Here is a 19,944-nt window from a genome sequence, read left to right on the forward strand (position 1 = left end):
CTAATGAAAATTAGAGAAAGAATACCATTCTTCCCGATTCAAGGTACCGGCAATCTGCAACGCAAATGAAGCAACAAACTAAAGATAAAAAATGAGGAATGGATTTCTTATTATTATTGGAGGTATTGTTACCCTGATACGAGGCTATAGGGTAGGGATGGTTGCGTCTGGTCTTTCTCTATTGATCGGTTTATGTCCTTTTTCTTACTTTTAAATCTATATGTTTTATCTTATATAGATTATATGTATAGCATATAAAGGTTTTATTTTAGGGTGCCAGAAATAATATATTGTCCTTAATTTTTGTGCTTTATGGAATCGGTCAAATTCAATTGGAAATAAGATTTGCCGCAATTAGAAGAAATCTTTGTTCAGTAAGTCTGCAATTTGAGAGGAAAATGTGCTGTTAGGAGGATTTAAGATGTTAGTTATGAAGTAGTTGCCAATTTATTGGACGAGAAATGCTGATGTAAGCCACAATGTGCTTAGCCCAATATTTTTTACCATGGCTGTGAAAATGGTAAACAAATCGTATGTTATGAATTTGGCGTATAGTGGAGGGTCTAAAAGAGCCAATGTAATGGCATATGGCTGTTGAGTTTCACCTAAATGCAATGTGTTTTTGAATGAGTTTCACCTAAATGCAATGTATTTTCGATCAAATTCAATTCTATTCAATTTGGTAAACAAATCGTATGTTATGAGTTTGGCGTATAGTGGAGGGTCTGAAAGAGTCAATGTAATGGCATATTGCTGTTGAGTTTCACCTAAATGCAATGTATTTTTGAATGGAGACTTTGAAAAAATGTTCTGCGTGTTCTCAACCCATCCATCCATAAATGTGAGGCGTGTTAAGGTGGTAATAATTACAGGAAAATAGAGTCAAGTATAGGCTAAATTTATTGAGTAGATTCGGAAGAGAGCTATTCTCAGGCATCATGAAAAATAACGTTCGCTTACTGTCACACTATGGTGGACGTGATCACGAGAAGAAAAGAAAGGAAATAGACTGCAATACAGAGGCATTTTAAATTCCGTTCTTTTCTAGTACCACCTGGGATACCAACGGTGACTCAATCAATAAAATTAATGGCTTCACTCGTTAGGACGATTGATTGCATGTTTTTATTTTTCCATTTTTCTAACCTTGCATTGATTTACTGTAGGAATTACTAACTGTTGGCAAGTTTTTGGCTTTTATACGAATGCGCACGTATCTTTTTGTTACTATGCGTAATATTATTATGACCGTATGGTGTGCATATGGGTGCTGTCTTACGCGCTGGCGATTGGTGACCCCCTTCCAAACACCTTACAGATGGCTCACAGGGTATTATTTAGATGCAGATCCTCATGCGACTATTTATCGACGGGGTTATTAAACTAGATGCTCAAGAAGTGTTGGCACCCCGTTATCTCACAGCATGCCATTCAGCGGTAACGTAGGTGGTTCTATCGATTAAATCGAGGTAATAAAGACTTGAGGCAACGGGTGACTTTAATGACCGAGTGAAAAATAGTTATGTTTTTCAGACGTAGGGAATCGTCAATATCTCCGGACACTGAGAAAGAAACGAAGATTTTTATATTACCAGTAACTTTCAGGAATTAACAGTTATATGAAGGTCGTTTTTCACTTAATTATGTAAAAAAATTAATACTTATGTAAGTTGTTTCCGTTCGTAAATGTATGGTATAAAACTACAACTTACTGAGGCTGTCAGATGAATTTTACGCAGCATTTTTAAATTGGAGCTTCGTAGATAGGAAATAAAATTATTCGTGTTTTATGAGCAATATGATAAAGTAATGTGTAAATACATAAAGTAATATGTAAATAAATGGTAATATATGAGGGGTTTAGAAGCCAAGAGGTACAAGTGATTTTTTCTAAACAGAGTTAGGCACAGTTAATTTTTAGAAGAAATGTACAAAACTGGGTTGCCAAGGGATACGAATGAGTCTCCGTTCTGTGCTGATATTGAACTGAAAATCAGATACACTACTAAATTACAAGTTATCTCGTTTATCTACTTTACCTAATTTCTGTAACTAACTCTGTTTACAAAAATAAATCACTTGTACCTCTTGGCTTCTAAACCCCTCAATTGTGATTATTGTATGTACTGCAATATGATAAAATAATATAAGTTCTTGCTGTTAAGGTACAATCAAAATACCCTCACGAACAGCAGCAACAAAATTGTGTCAGGGGTGCACGGAGTATTTTTTTATAATCCCTGAAAATAGAGCTAGTTAGAGTATTTTCTTCGTTTGATCCTCTAGAATTCTTTTTATGAAGTTTTGTGTGGTTAAAAAATCCTATATTATGCGTTAAAAACGCTCCTTCTTAACCTATATTCTGAGATTTTTTCGCTTTTGAATGCTTCTTCATTCCATAGTTAAATTACTTTCCCTATTTCAGGATACTGATAGTTATTTTGTCTAGGTATTTTTTCTTTTTGGATGAGAATACCAATTCATATCTGTAAAGTGACTATTGTGGTCTACTAGGTTCCAAAGCCGTGACCAATATCTTCGTTGACTCAATGGCAAACGGAAGTTCGTCGTTATTTTTATTAGGCCTAACCACAAACTCGAAAGTCCATTTTAATCTGCAACTCATCTTGGTCGAAGAATCAGCCTGCGGACTTCCTCAGAAATTTTCATAGCCCGATTAGCGTGAATATTGTGTTGTAGGTGATCGCTATATCACCTTCCGTAGAGGAAACAGTGACAGTCACCGGAAAGTAATCTTGAACACGAATATTATATTGAGAGTGGGTTATTTTCCATTACGAATTGCTACTCATGGGGGCAGTACGAGGAAAATTTCGGAGTGAGTCACAGTGGTTAGCGCAGGCCCTCGTCGAGTATCCCTTGGATAATAATGAGTCGGTCCTTAGTATTCTTGGCACGCGTTGGACGAACCGTAAGTCACCGGGAGGATGTGAGGGAGTTGGCGAGCGCGGAGGAAAAGAAAGGACACCGGGCGCAGCAAGGGGGCCATGGGGAAGGAGAAGAGGTCAGTTTTTATTATAAGAGAACTGCAGCGGTCGAGGTCCCTCCTCCCACCCAAACTGTCTTCCCGTGGCACGGCACGGCGTCGAAGTAGACGTGAGCCCGTGACGGAGCCGTGCCCCGAAGGCGTTTTTCTGGCAGGCGGTCACCGTGTCGAGTTGTCTCGGCCAAGTCGGAAGTCTTAGTCCGCTTGAAATGGAATCTACCGAGATCGAGTGATCTTCACCGAAATGCCACCGAGAGTGAATCGTTCGTGTTACGGGAATGTAGTCACATAATTATTACCAAATAACAGTTTTCCAGTTGGTAAATATTTTTCGGGATTCCCTCCGGGTTAAATACTCTATTTCTACCGGCGCGTCAGTAGCATCAAATTGTATTTCAGTTTTCCAGTTTTTGTGTTGTGCATCAATTGAGGTTTTGTGTTGTGGTCAATCTACAGATAGGAACAATTGAACTGGAAAGGGTCATTTTTTGGCGAAGACGTTCATGACGGGGGGTCATTTGCCGATTATACCATCGTGGTTTTTTTATTTATTCACTCAAGTCAATTATTTTTGCAAATTTGAGAGAAACTTTTCGTCCATGAATAAAGGTTTACTTTTGATCAGCACTTGCACGATTTAAATGTCTAGCGTATACATTAATCCTACTTGGAAAAAATTTCTACCAATATGGCAATTTGTTGTTGATAGGCTTTAATAGATTCAAGAGGGAAGAAAATAAATCAGAGATAACTAGTGTAGATGGATAGAATAATGTTATATTTTATTATATGTGGGCAAACTAATGTTCGTTATCATGAGATGCGACTCTGAAGCTTGAAAATAGGTTTATCGTAACACACGAATGAGTATTGACAAGTATAATGTATTTTGATTCCAATATTACTTACAATTCCTTTGTAACTCGATGGATGTCGTTGTCACATTAACTAAATACAGAATATAGGTATAAAAAATAGTAAAATGGCGAAGAGGAATCTCTTGGATTAAATTTTAGCCCTTCTGTTTCCAAACACATCTTGTTATTTTTTCAGGTGATGTTCTTATTTACTGTATTATTTAGTGTTTGATGAGGTACGGATTTAATTAACTTTATTTTGTTTCAAAGATTCCTTATGTGGTTAATGTATATTTGTGGCTATTTTATGCTGGCCTTCCTGAAGTGGAAAATATTAGTTTGAAACTTATCATTCTTCATTATATCTTTGTATACTATTAGCCCATTATAATATGTGTGCACTATCTTGTATTTATATTTTCATGACTTTGATCTTTTTTTGGTTGTCATTACAGCTATTAAAATAATTATTTATTTCTGATTTAATTTTATACAGTTGGATATTAATGTGAATGATTTTTATACGTAGTTAGACATTGAAACGGAATCGTATTATGCGAAATCTATATCGTAGTTGCGAAATCCGAAGTTCGGGTGCTAATATATCATGTTTTGAAAGTGCTTATTTTATTTTACTATTCCTTCATTGATTATTCAGCCTTTAATCGGCGTTTCGTTGATACCTATAGTATATTTTGAGCTCAGTACTATGAGATCAATTTCCGTTTCTCCGTTTGTAAGCGTCATTAATTATCATCCTGTTTATTTTGTCGAGCAAAAAAGTACCGTTCTTTTGGTGCGTTTCAATGTTTTCATGGATGCTCATCGGCCATGGATGATATATCATGGAAATTTAGTGGATGGTAAATTTTTAATTCTGTGAGAAATATTCGCAAAGTTTGTTGGGTCTCTGATTCCACCTTTTCAGCACTCAGATCGCGTCACTCTGTTTTCCTTGTGATTCTCGTATCCTCAATGAATTATGGTTGGCTCTGAGAGGCGGATAATAGGGTCGCTTGCCACGGGATAGCGCCTGGTGAGAGCAGATCGGCAGACATAACTCTCTCGAACGCGTCGTTACGCAACGGAGATGATCTTGGTGCCGGTGAAGAGATTTCTCTTTTCGATAGCCGCAATAAAGTGTTTCAATGTCTTCCGACGGCCTTAACCGCGAAAGGAAGCTTTGTTGTGGTGACCATTGAATGGCACTTATTTTCTGTTTTCAATTGATGAGCAGATTCGGAATATAAAAAGAATCTGAATGTTAGTATTTCATGCACGAAACTTTGGGAAAAGAAATGTATGGTATTGCTGGGCTCATTGTATGTTTCGCAGCTTGCTATTTTTTTTAGTGAATGCCGATTGTAAGTGGTGTTCTAATAAAAATGGTGTCTCGTTGGTCCTAACGCTTTTTATCACGCTGAAGTTGTTACTCACGCTTGATTACTTTTTTAGATTTCCAATGTATCGGAAATGTTAGCTATTGAGGTAACCGTCGCTTTTTCAGATGCTTAAATTTTCATTTATTTTTTTAAGGCATGCTAATTTTGTGATGACTTCTTTATCCTTACTTCCATGGACCAAGTTCTAATCCCCATTCCTTATGAAATATTCGCATTTCTTGTTTTTTTTTCGGAAGCATTTTGTCAAAGTTTATTGTTTCATGATCTGCTGTCAACTTCTACCACTTATCCAAGGTTTCTTGCTGACTGAACAGACGATCCTTTTTGCAGTTGGGGATTTCATAACAATATGCGTTTTTACCTTGTTAATTGATTAATCGGTGGAAAAAAGCAAAATAGTTTTAAACAATCAGAGGAATTTTTAGCACGATTATTAACTTGAATTAATTTTTACATGTATGTCAGTTTTGCAGATCACTTATATTAGTTGTGAGCATATCGAAGCGTGATCTCACTCCGTAACTTTTCAGTTTATTTCAAAAGGCCCTAATTTATTCTTTCATATGTAACGTCCAAGTGAAACAATTTCTTCGTATTTTTAATTTTACTCGCTCAGTTTTGTTGACGCGTGTTATGTTTTTGGAACTAATTTATGATTACGTCAGTTTTAGTCATAATAATTTGTAATCAAGATCCCTTTTCACTCCAAATCAATGAATGACACTGCTTCGTATCATCCGGATGAATTTATTGAAATTTTAGCTCACTACTCTATTTTAGATTATGATTATTATTTTTTAGCTCTCATTACTTTACATTGAGCTGGTTTACACTAGGATATTTTAGTTGGAACATTCTAGGCATTATTTCTTTGTCTTAGCAATCTAGGACACAGTAAAATACTATTCTCGTTTAGAAATATTTGGTAGTCTACTTTATTGTTTCCATTAATATTTATTAAATTGTATAAAACATATTGTTACTAATTGGCTATTTTTTTGGTAAAATAATTATTAAATTTAATGAATCAATGCGTACATATCTAAGAGGAAATAAGAAGAACAACAAGTACAATTTTTTGAATGCCACACTATTAACAAATGGAATTTGAGCCTAATCACCCTAAATTTTCTATTTCCAATGCTCCCTAAAGAACCAACTTGAGATGAACCAAGAATTGAAGAACACGTATTCTTAAAAATTTGAAATTTTCGGGGAAGATCTTAAAATTTATTCTGGTAAGTCATCCACTCGATGCTATTTCTGATGGTAGGAATTATTTTCCTTCGTAAATTTATTTTCTTTCCGACAGTTTCTCCACGATTTTTTTTTCTTTTTGCCAATCTCTATTTTGTTAGCGTCATTATTATCGTTAAAGGATTGGCACTAATCTCATATAATTAAGGCATTAGGCTCCGCAACCTTGAAGAAGGTCGACAACATGATATTTTTAAGGCGGGAAACGCAGAATCCTTGGCACACAAAATTGATACCGGCATGGATTAACGTTTCCAAAATGCCAGTGACTAATTAATTACTCTTAAATTCGTTCTCAGAGAGAAATGTTCTCATCTACTCGATGTCTGTGTGTAGGGCTCGTCGAGTATAATTTACAAATGTCAATAAACCTAGTGTAAATTAAATGTAATCTTTCTCCTATAATTTACTGTTTCGAATAATTATCACCGCAATGTGTCGTTTCGCTCACTGTGTTCCCATATCTTATCGATGTATTATAGGCTGGCTAATGACAGTTGAAATTGGGAATTATTTTAACCGGAAAAATCTTCGAAACAACCTGGAGAAAATATTATATTCCCCTTCGCTTATGTTCTCACTGAATCGTATTATCACAATGTTTTATTTTGTATATTTCGAGGCTTATCAAATCTTTCCAAAGTTTTGATGATGGATCTATTTGATTGAAATTAATCTTCCATCAAATGGCGTCGTTAAGGCGATCAATTGATCAGGGAAATTGGTAAATTCATTTGGGAGTAATAAATTAGCTCCTCGTATTTCAAAAGGTTTCATATTGTGCCTTCCATTCATAAAACCCCTGCATTTGTTGAAAATAATGAAACTGTTATATGTAGTTTCTTTTATTATTTATATCAATGAAATATGAATAGTACAAGCCTTGTGGAAGTTATTTAAACCTCAGGATATTCCATCCTTAATATTTGATATAAACTGATTATTTTCATTTAGGAAATTCGTGCGTGATTCCCTTTTTCATATGTATTAGCGTCTATAAATTTTTCTTTTTTTTTAAATTTACTCCACGCTCCTGGGCTTTATCCCAGTCAAAGTTATAATATTGGATTCTCTTTTCCCATATTAAATATTTATTGGATAATTTCCGGATCTCTTTGAGCTTGTGATCGAAGTAGAATTTAACGTGGTTTCTTAGCAATGGTTCTTCTGCTACTTATTGAAGGATTATTATGTTTACTCAACCGAGGTTGTCAATCTTTCAATTTAATTAAGGACCGAAATATCAAATTCCTATTAAGGGTTTACGATTTAGCTTCCCAGCCCTTCGCGAACCGCAGGTTCCTTTGAAAAGGGGAAGGTCAATGGGATGGTGAGAGACCGTGCGTGACGAATTGAACGTCGGACAAGCTCGAATGCGCTTGAATGAAACTTTAAACGGTGCCGTTTCTCTACTAATTAGGTATTGGCTTCGCCGAGATGAAGTGAAGTGAATGAGTTATCCCTTCCTGTGTCAATCCGTTGTAGAATTGATCCTTCCAACGCATTCCATTCATCGCATATTCTTTCGAGCATCCAGAATCAGTCATTGAACATATATTTTTGAAATTACCTTCCGTTATTGTGAACCGAGAGGAAAGGTACAGCGATTGAATAATATTAGCTGATAGCTGCGATTGAGTTATAGAATAGTGAGTTAGGCACAACCGTTTGAGATGAATGCGTATTGCATGAGGCTGTTTGACGTGCACACTGTACACATTATAAAAAAAGCAATGAATCGAGACTTATTTTCAGAGGCAGTACCTCAATCTCGGAATGTATGGAATGTGAGACCTTTGAGTTTGCCCTGAGTCTAATCAGTTCAATTCCATCCTGTTTTAAAGGAAGCGGTAAAATGCTCTAAAAAGAGATATGGAAGCTTAATTCTCCCACTTCCTCCATCTATTATTGATTTATTTTTCCACCTGCTGTAGAATAAAATGGGTAACTCCACAGTAATATACATCTGAATGATGCTAGATAATTTAATGTTTGGGGACATTAAGGGGATCTCAAAGTTCAACCCAAATCAATATTTCGGGCTATCCGCCGCAAAAATCTGCAATAATAATGGTCGAATTAAATGGGATTAGGGGGGATGATGTAATAAGCATTCTACGTACAAGTTATTCCTTCATTCCCTTCTTTCCGTTATCCTCCTTTCCGTCCCTCCTATATGTTACCTTTTAGAGAAAGTCAAGATATCCTTTGATCTCCCGTCGTCGTCAGTCAGTTGTAAAAACCGAAAATGATTCTCTGGATTATTTGAGCTAGTTACAGATTCTATGTTTGGTATTTTATTCGTGCATTATCCTTCGTAATTATGAACGTGTTTTTTGCATTTTCGATGCAGGGGAGTGAGATTGGTGAAAAGATCGAGTATCTTATACTGCCGGTAAGGGTGCTGTTGTCCTGGCTTGCTGGCTGCTGTCCGCTAGTAGGGGTGCTATTGCTGGGGGAAGAAGGTGGCGGCGTCTAAAGCATACGGGGTTCGAAGGAGGAGGCCCTCCAGTGGGTGCTGTTGAAAAAAACTTCAAGATCATTTGCGAATCAGGGGGCGCTGTTTTGAGCCACCTTAGCATCGCATTGTTCGCCCCTTGCGTGGAAAGAAAGTATGCCTGGAACGGGCTGCCGAGGCATAAAACCGTCATTATTGCGAGGTGAATTATGTTTTGGCTCTTCAATGCCAAGGATATTGCAGAGTAAAGATGATGTAAACTTAGAATTTTCGTTTTTGCATGAATGTCACGTGGAGAGCGCGAAATCGATGTTTCTTATGATGGGAGATTAAGTTACTCATTCCTTGCTCTACAAAAAGCTTTTCTTAAGTTTCTCAGTTACTTTTAATGTGTGTTCCTTAAGTTACCTTCTTGTCAAGTACCAATTTAATTCTGTCACATTCCTCAAGCATCAAATCAACAATCAGTTGCCTTGGAAATGGAAATTCATAGAGTTACATTCCTTTTTAAAAGAGTTAAAAGAATGTCAATGGGATACTTTTTTTTAATGAGAGATCATCACTTGAACTCTTATGAGAATATCTTTATTAGAAGCAGATTCGTCCATGACATTGTGGGCCAGTGAATTTCTCTCCCAGTCGGTAGCCTATGTTTACGGTTAATGCGAGTTCTCCTGATTATTCATTATATGAACAAGTGATAACTCATGCATGCTACAATTAATTTTGTTCGGTGACATAGTTTGTATTTTTCACAGATATTTGATTTACCTTCCCAGGTTTATACAAGTTATGTCATTATTAAGGTTTACTCATAGTTTATCGATTCATGGGTCAGTTAATAAAAAAATTGGGCTTGCAAACTTTTTTCTGTGATTATGTTATCTATCTAGCAGTTCCACAATTTACCGCCATCTAAATTTGAATTACTTTAGTTCATTAACCCTTGAGAAAGCTTGCGAAGTTTTCAGGAATCAAGTTTCAAAAGCCAATACGTATTTTATCCTGTAAGGTTATTTTCCTCTAGAATCTATGATCTAGTTAAATCCATTGAAGGTGCTTTCAGTTGTTAAGTAAGCAAATGCTGAGTGCTAATGCTGAAGTCATCGAGACATATATTGTAAGAATCTGGCGGTGATCGATTGGCGAAAATTGGATCTTAAAATCTTTACTGCTTATGTTTTTAACCATTACTATTTTTTCTATTTATTTTAGCTATAATTTATATACTATCATTGCCAAGCCATAGCGACAATATACTCACAATTCTGATGCTCCTGACCCTCGGCTCGCGTTTCAGTGATGGTTATTGGCGTATAATCCATTTCAGTCCGTAAGTGGATTTTTCTGTGCTCTAGTTAGTTCTCTCTAAAAAATCACGGGCATTCCATGGAAAGGAATTTCCTTATGTAGGTAAACTTACACTTCCAGTCATACTCTCGGTCACACATATGTAAACTTATCGTATTTAGAAAAAAAATGGTGACCTGAAGACAATGGCTGATTTTATAATGAAGATATTTTATTGCGTGCATGTGTATTGCATTACAAAGTTACACTTCACTCTAAACACATCTTCGCAACTGTAATATATTTAACGTGATTCATAGGAATTCAGTGTTAGCTCTAATAGGAAAGATTCATCTTAAACATTCCACATATTTGGGACGAGAAAAACTCTCCTCACTGTTACCCGTCATACGCTTTCTGGAGCGATTATGATTTGCGCGGTAATATTTTTTCCTGATTGAAAGCTGTACTTGCGAAATCATGGAATCCATTCTATGGAATTACGGCTAATCGGCAATCGATTGAAAATGTAAAACGAAAACCCTATTTGAAAAATAATTATTAATATTAAATATCCCTCTCAGTATCATTTTATTAATCAAGGTTTTGCCACTTTTTACCTCATTGATTCGTGTGACACAAAAATCTGTACGTATGAAACTCATGGGCGGTTGATTAAATTTTGTTTCAAAAAGTGAATTCATTTTCGGCTCTGAATGATGTGTACAAGCCAAGACTTGAATTTGTCTCCTTTAAATTCGTATAAATTCTTAATGGTCAGCAAGAGCGAGTTTGTCAGGTTGCGTTGTTGATCCATAACTTGTATTGGGCTAATATTTGTGATCAGTTGCTGTCGAGCTAATTCAAATATGATAGGACAATGAGACCGTCAAAGCCTTTCGGCGTTTTCAGTCGAGCGTCGCGGCTTGCCAGTGACGTTGACCGCTTAGACGTGAATGACTCCTCGTAAGCTTTCTTGCGCGGGCGTCGTCTTATCTTTACCTTTCAGACGTTCTCCGCTTCTCACCGCGAGAACTAACCACTACTAAATCACCCGGTCCTTATCTGTGATAAGCTGTCTTTTTCGTCGCGGATAAATAAGCTGTTTTCTTCTGGGATGAGGTAGGTACCATTAGGTAGTGCGTCGAACCCTTAGCATGAGTTTAAGAATACCGGGACTAGCCATGGTGATGTCTTTACGGAGCCATCCGCAATGCACAATTTGTGCGAAAAATCTTTCGCACCTTACCAAGAGAACTAGTCTCACAATAGAAGGAAAAGTGAGGGCGGGAAAATGCATACGCGATGGAACACGCAAAATGTACAGTTTTCGTAGTTGTATTGACGAGTGAACATCACCTGTATTATTTCGATCGATAATGAAGTGCTCCCTGAAAGCAAGAATTTGCCCCAAATAATCGTGCATTATTCACTGTAGTGTTATTCAAACCACCCGGTCTTATTAAAAAGCTGCAGTTTTTACTGTTATTTTCAGTATTTTACAAATAAAAATAAGTTGTTAATTCTCACTATGTGTTCTCCGAGGAGGGGCAAAATATTCTACAGCGTTTGCACTCATTGAATTTTTGCATATTGTAACTATGCGTTTTTACGGAATCTATGTCAATGATGACAGTAACATGAGATGAAATTGTCTACTGTTTGTTACCAAAATTAGACGTTAATTTTTATGATGAAGGACTTTTTTCGTGGGTAACTATGCAATTGCCCCTACGTTAGACGTTGATCGAGGGGAAAAATTGCAATCTGTCAGTCTTCACCCGATATATTGTGTCTCATGAAAGTGTGTTTGTCGTGAAAATCGTGGAACTATTGTATTTTTTCGTGAAAATTTGCACTGGCCTCCTGAAAATCGATATATTTCACCTTTATACCAATCAACGCCAGCGTTATACATTACTCTTTATCAAAGTTAGAACTCAATGATTAATTTTATTTCAAAGCGTTCCTACCCTCCGGTACATCCTACCAAATGATCAACGATAGTAATCGCTGTCCTGGCCTTTCACCGGTCAGGACTAACATTGTTCCAACGGTTTCGGAGACCGAGACGCTCTCCATACTCCGTGTTGTCACCCTACTATTTGCTTGCTCTATTCCGCGCATTGAATTTCCCGCTCGAGTGAGGACATTATCGTAATAGCTGCAGGCGATGCACTAAGAAGTATCCTCTGTAGAAAAAATTGTTATTGTGTATTACATATCTATGGTATTTAGGGATATGCGAGAACTCGAAAATTCGAGTCGAGTCGAGCAGTTGGTACTCGACTCGAGTACTTTCAGTAGTATCACGAACATCGCGTCGTGTCGAATCGAGTAGTCTTGGTTTCAGAGCCTTCGAGACCAGTAAGGTCAGTAAACATGCCGACAGGAGGCGCTATCATGAAACTCACGTAATAAAATCGTTTGTAAAGTCGATAAACCTTGTTACTGCCTTGGCCCGGGAATTTCAGCTTGATGTATACGTAGCAGCAGAGAGGAGCAGCAGTAGGCAGTCCTCGGTAGCAGTTAACCAATATAGAAGTCGACGTGAGCGCCGAATACCTTTCCGTCAGCCGCGGGGGCCGACCGTATTCGGAGTAATCCTAGTGGACTGTTGTATCGCTCATACTTTCTTAAGGCCGTTTTGCACGGGGCACGTCATTGCGCAGGTTAAGACTGAAAACATTCAATGAAATTGCGAGAATGCGAGCTCGGAATTAGAGCAGGTCCTATTTTGCCATTTCGCATCCACGGATTCTCGATTTTTTCCCTGTAATTCACCGCTTTACACGACACAATTTTGACTGCGCCTTAATACATACGTCAGATTGCGCAATGACGTTCCCTGTGTAAAACGACCTTTATGCGATACTTTTATATCCTACCCTACTTTTCTACCTTTACTTACCCTTAATATTTTTCCATTTATACATCAAGCTAAAACTTCAGAGTAGAAAATTCTCAAGGGCATTGGAAAAATGAGAATATGTTGGAGCATGCATTTTTATATTGCCTGATCGAGGAATTAACCGAACTCGACTCGATACTGGCGAGTAGTTTTCAACTCGACTCGATATCAAAAAGTACTGCTCGCTTATACCTAGTGGTATTTCGAATATCCAGGTAGCCGTAAATAATGCTCGTTCAGTAAACCCATCCTATCCTCTAATATTTCTAAGTTATCTTCTGTGATACAATGCAAAGAATCCGTGACGTGATGAAATTCAGGCTCCTATTAATTACCAGCGTATAAGACTTAATTTTCCCTGTGATAAACACTGTCGACTCTTTTACCTAGAAATATGTTAAATCCGTTATGTTGTTTGAGGAGCGCTGCCGAAAGTACTAAGGTCATTGCCTTCGCAAGAAAGATAAAATCAGTTTCCAGTTATCTTACCTTTCACAACTGAAAAATACCAATGGATACCAAACACAAATTCTAGGGCTACACTTAAGTACTTTGTACCGCGCACGTATAGCAGAGCAAAAAAGCTGCTATTCTTTCTCAAATTTCACAAAGCTCTATTTCTATTCGCAATTAAGTCATCGCCGACTCTTGCCGAGTGGCTCACTGCTTGTCCGCTACTCCGCATCCATACCACGTATTTCGTTTATATTAACCTCTAGCGGGCGTATCTTTCGGTCAAGGATCGGGTTTTTTTCTGAACGAGTTAATGAGCCGAAACTCTAATGATGTCACTAATTCTTTAGAAGTGGGCAGCAACAGCAGTGGGACAACGCATTTTTTTAATTTTTAATTTATGATAAAATGATAGAATAGAGAATATTTTTTTCAGCCTAACATATCATCCCCATCCATGTTAAGAATTATTTCAATAAATTGTGATTTCGGGTCTGAGTGAACCACCCCATTGTATGGCGACTACTGTTAACAACTCTATTAAAATCATTTACTTCTCCCACTGGTCGGTTATTCGGTGAGCCGAAAAGGAATTTACATTATTCTGCGCAATTTCGTTTGGGAGAGGTTTAGGGAAATTGTGCACGAAAGAAGCGCTGATGTGTAGCGCGTATTTTATTCTTACTCTTATGATTTAGTATAAATTTTTCGTGTCTCTATAATGTGAGCATATACATTCAAGTTTAGGGCATTAAACTTCTTGGTTACATACGTGCCCCCAACTTAAAATGTTATTATTAAAATTTCGACAATAATGGGAACCGTATTCCCACCAGCATTCGTCCATTTAGCAATTTGGTACCGTATCACCGGCCCAGCCCCTGCGGTGTCCCTCGTTTTTATAAAACTTTATCCTGAGCTGAAATCATCATCAACATTTAAGCGCGGTTATCTTACGAAATTGGGAGCGTTGTGGTCTAATTTCAGCGTTGGGCTCCTGATCGGAGGGTCTCGGGTTCAAATCTAGGGTCAAGCCTTTGGACAATCCTAAACAAATATTCCTCGATGTGCAACATGGCCAAGGGAAAGGAATTAGAACCCCTACAGAGACTGTATGTTACTCTTACGCCTATGGCTTAGTCTGCGATGAGCTCTACCCATACTCATCCAAATCAACCTTCTGATTGAGTCCCTAAATGAGCAGTTTCACAGAAATTAAGGCTTAAATGTTCAAGCCGTGCATGTCGCAGTTGGAAATAGGTCTTATATCGTAAGATTCATCGTCATCAATCCCGCATGTTGGGCAAAGCCGTACAGTTGCCGTAAAATTTTCTCGGGTCTCACTCCGGGTAAGGACTTCCATATCCCCTTCAGGGACTCAGGGATTTGAATTCCAGCATATGCTTTATAACTTGAGGACGATGGGCGAGTTGCTCATCGAAACGTCGGAAGGAGATATAGAGGACCTTGCCCGGTGTCAGACCCGAGAAACCTTCACTGCCATTGTTAGTTGGGAAAAAACCTGACATTACATCTAGGAGTACATTTTTTGCGGTGTAAGAAAAGCGACTTTCTGGTGCCTAAAGAAAATCTCGAATCTTTGCGATTCTTTTAAAGTCAAGCGGCATCCCCGCTGGGGGCCGGCTCCTCCTTCCACACCATTCGCGATTCTCCTTCCAGCTGACCGCTGATCTCCAGCAAGACCACCTCAACCACCACCGTCGTTCGCGAAGGAGACCCTCCGATTGGCTGGGCGGAGCCGTCGGTAGCAGCGCGAGGGTTCAAGGTCGGGGAGGGAAGCAGCAACGGCAGCGTCACGCAATGCTTGAGGGGTGGGAAGGGCGGAAGATTTTTCGAGTGTCAATTGTCGCGCCCGACCACCTCTCCCTCCGGACCCCCACCCTCTCTCTCTGATTCCTCCTCCTTGATCCCTTCCCCATTCTCCACGCAGCTCTCATAAACGAAAAAGAGTTCTCGGAGAAGAAGAGGTGTGTGTGTGTGAGGGGAATGGGGGAAAATGATAGGGGAAAGAGGTAACTCCCCCCCCTACCGATCATTATAAAAAGGCACCGGAGGCCCCTCTTAGGGCTCCAGTCGCATTTCACGACCCCCACACTTCGCCCACTGCGAAGAGGAACGCACGCGGCGATCCAAGTTGCGTGCCAGTGAGTCCTACCAACAGAGCACTCGGTCGTGGCCGAGGAGCGTGTCTTACCCAGTGCGGGAGCAGCGCCGGTGGGTGTGGACTACCTTCGGGAAGGGGAAGTGACTTTTCGTTCCTAGAACCGTTAAACGGAGAGAGACACACTGTTCGGCAGTCTTGTCTCGTGAGGGTCTATTAACCCTCTTCTGCTTCTGCGAGTACGTTCAGCTGCCATGACTGTTTAGTGTGTGGGTGGACAAGAAACGAAACATTTCTCTGTGACGAAGGACCGAAGTTTTGTAGTGCCCTGGGCGAGGGGAAACAGAGAACGACGAGGAGGGGCTTGTGCCCGAAACAAAGGTAGGAAGGAAGTTATTATTTCCTCAGTTCCCTCTGATTTATGTGTGTGTTTTGTTGGCGGTATCCATAGGATTTTGGGTGTCTGTACGGATCCAACTAACGATGAAAGTTTTTAGTGCCGTCTTGTACTTTTTCCGATGAACCATTTAACCAATAATTTTGCTTGGGGTTACGGTTTCGTTTTATATCGATGGTGAACCAAAGCGCGAGATTTTTGATGTAAACAAATGAATACGGTCGCTCAGGGGCTGCTGCTTGTATTTTTTGGGTGAATTTTGCCCCTTAAAGAGCCCTGCTTGATCCCTATGACATTTTAACTTTTTATATACTGAAGGTTGCTTGATGTATTTTATGCATGCTTTATTTTAGCCATTATTCCAAAACCGGTAGCGCGACTTTAAATTTTGACAGCGTCCAAGGGGTTAGCCGATCCAAAAGAAATGTCCTGAAAATTAACTGGAAAGTACGTATAAATATATCTTTAACTTCGATGATATAATTTATCAACGATACAATTATTCCATTAACTACATTTAGGGCGTTGAAGTCTCCGATCTTGTCACCATCAGCATAAAGCGGAATTCTCACGTTCTAGAGAAGATATTTGAGTTCTCAATGCAGCTGAGTTGTGTATTCTTCAAACGGCTGGTCCCTGCGCGACGTCAAGGCTATTCGTCAGTCAGAAGCCAAGTTCGTCTCACAGGTGGCCGCCGACGAATTGCGCTGCAGAGGTCGGAAGCTTCACTCATTTGGTGTGGCACCTCTAATGGAATAGCTTTCTTTGGCATGTTCGGGAAAAATCGTCTCAGTAATGCGACATTTCCGGGCATTGAGGAATCAATAGCTATGCAGAAAATTCACTATGAAAGCAATAGTATTTTTACTCTTGTGTATTTTTTTGCCTGTCTGATTCCCATTCTATAATCCACACCTCCAATAAATTTTTTTCTCGATTTAGACAGCAGAGTAAATTATATTCATATATTTTATTCAGTCGTTATATTACTTTTAAAGCCGATAAAAAATTATAAATCATGCTATGTTATGATACGTGTAAGTATGTGTTTTTAGCTAAGAATCGGTGGTATTTTGTCTAATCGTAATAAATCAACTTCATACATGCTATTCAATATCGTGTAGTGGGTAGGAAAATGTTATTTTAGCTATAGGTGCATGCAAAAATTATGAAAGTTATGAAACAGCTCACTGGAACGACTGCTAACACTGATTGCGTTTGGCCTATGATAGGTGAGGGTTGATCTCAATGCGGATTAAGCTTCATGCGTGAGGAGTTCACAAATTTAGGGTGGGAGGTAATAGACTACCTCACACCACGAGTTATTTCTTTAGAGATGTGCGATAAGGTCAACCGAATCTGAACCCAGTACTATTTCATTGGCTTTAAGGAGTGGGTGGGAGGTGCAGGGGTTCAAACCCTATAGACATTTTTGACAGATACGGTCTTAAGTGTACCTCCTCCAAGGGAATTGTCACAGTAAAATCTAAATTTCTCTGAAATTTTTTCTGGCTATGCTATCTGGAGCCCCTTGATCCAGCACCTAAGACACCAGGATCTCGATCTAGCAGGGCTAAACTACCAAGACTTAAAATATTTATTTCGTCTACTTATTTATATTTTGTTCTATAACCCGGGTTAAGAGTGCTTGATTCATGTCATCCGGCATTATTGCATGTTTGCATTCCGAACGATTTTATGTACCCTGAGGTCACTGCCTTCTCTTCTCACCGCGTGAATTCATTGTAATAAACTTTTTTCCGTATTTTCAATGATACAATTGAAGCTTGTGACGGTGATTAAGCACGCCTGCGGCAGACATCGACTTCACCGAAGGGCACATTCCCTTGTCCTTATCGGCAGATCCCCTTCCTTCCTCAGTGAGTGTTTTCTTCAACGTCAGGACTTCCGATGGCATCGTTTGCCGCTCCCCCACCTTCTATTCTCTCCATTCCTTCCGTTACTTACCCGTCCATTGCTACTCTAGCGTGTTGTTAGCCGGTGAGTCGAGCATGTGGGCTGCTTGTTCTACTGTAAAGTACGTCTTTTATGGAGGTGATGTTATCAGGATGTTATGGTAGCACGACATATCAGATTACTCTAGAGCAACTGTATTTGATACTAGGACGAAAAAGCCTAGCTGTTGTGCGAAAACCATCCCTAACAATGGCATGCTCAAGAGTTTTTATTAAAAATGGTGAAAATATAAAGGCAGAACAGTTTTTGAAAACCTGTAATAAGTATATTAATTTTTTAAATGTTAATAATTTAAATTCGTTTGATGAATTTCAGTCAGTATATGACTTTCACTCATCTTTTAGCTCTTCTAGTGATACACAGGTGTTTTTGCGCTGTTTCTTTTCAAAAAGTTATTGCCCAGAAAAAGTATTTGCCTTCATCAATCGACATTTATTTTATGTATCAATCCATATGTCCATATAAATCATACTTTAAAAGGATATATTTGAAAAATTTAGGTAGCAATCTGTAGATTTTCTTCAGCCCAGTGCAACTGTTTTGTGTTTTATTAGTGATGATCAGGGGTAGATATAGGATGTACAGGCACCTACGGTCAGTCAATCGTTCGAGTCCTCCGTGCTGAATTCCGCGTGGGTGAAAGGGGCTACCGGAAGACCCCGTTGTCTTGCGTGCCCCCACGTAGTGCATGTGTAGCCTGTGCTTACGTCCGGCCCTGGTTATGATGCGGTAACGAAAATAATTGTGATGAAAAGTCAGAAAGGAAACGGAAATATTTGCGAATTTAATGAAGAATTAAAAATTATCCCCACCAAATGTCGAAAACAGTACAGCAGAAAAATGCCGAAATTTTAATAAATCATGTTAGAATACGGTTAGAATCATATCCTATGGGTACTTTTTTGCTATCCAGCAAGCCATATTGTCGTTGAGCTAATGGTATAAGTATTGAATTGTTTTGCTTTCATGTATTTTGGATTTATATCGATATATGGCAGAAAACTTTAGGATATTGCTTGTCTATTTTTAAATTTATTCCTTTTCATTTTATGTTACGGCAGTAAAAGTTATTCTTAGTGCAGTATTTTTAAAACTCAGTCACCGTAAAGCTTAGCGTTTTCAAGGCTATGCTATATACTATATATCAAGACTATACCACAATGCAAAATTTTTGACAGCGTCACGGTTATGATGCGCAAAAATAAATCGTTAAACCTAAATGATCCTTTGTCGACTCACGTGAAAGTCATTGAACTCCGTTAGTCAAAATGTATGCCATTTTTTGTGCGTTCATTAAATCAAGCATTTGTTTCTATTTATCAATCATTTGTAGGCTTTAGATAAGGCTTTATCATGAGAGTGTGAGCTTATATATATAGAGATTCATATAACACCTTATCTTTGGTCCATTTTCATTTCTTCGAAAGAGTTAAAATCGAGAGTAAATTTTAGAAGCACAAACCTGTTTTTTGTCTTTCATATTTGAGAGGCACTTCCTGCTATGTCGCAATACTTACTCAGCCAAATGTATTATTTATTATTCCTCATATCAAGCGATGAAACACCTATTGGATTGGGTCCATGCAATATTTTCTTTGTGTCTATAAATCGCCGTAATGTCACCTGATTTCGGATTAGGATTCATCATTTCTTACTTTTGTTTAATGCAATTTACTTACTACTATTGTATGAATAACCTAAGGATATGACCTTTGATACGGATATAAACTTAAGGAATGCGTTACTAATGTGAAATTGATGATGCGTTGATGCTTATAATAGTATTTCAAATATTTTTTTCGTCAACTTTTA

The 19,944-nt window shown here is 38.4% G+C and overlaps 1 protein-coding gene across 1 annotated transcript in view; it reads left to right on the plus strand.

Moving 5' to 3' along the window:
• The first annotated feature begins 15,730 nt into the window (after nucleotides 1-15,730).
• LOC124159311 (probable chitinase 10) overlaps nucleotides 15,731-19,944 on the plus strand; it is a 76,868-nt gene continuing 72,654 nt past the window's right edge. The window contains exon 1 of the mRNA XM_046535054.1: nucleotides 15,731-16,139. The gene's annotated coding sequence lies outside the window, so the exon portion shown is untranslated. The remainder of the gene's footprint in view (nucleotides 16,140-19,944) is intronic.

The sequence above is a fragment of the Ischnura elegans genome, chromosome 5 (assembly GCF_921293095.1).
Source record: "Ischnura elegans chromosome 5, ioIscEleg1.1, whole genome shotgun sequence".
Lineage (NCBI taxonomy): Eukaryota > Metazoa > Arthropoda > Insecta > Odonata > Coenagrionidae > Ischnura > Ischnura elegans.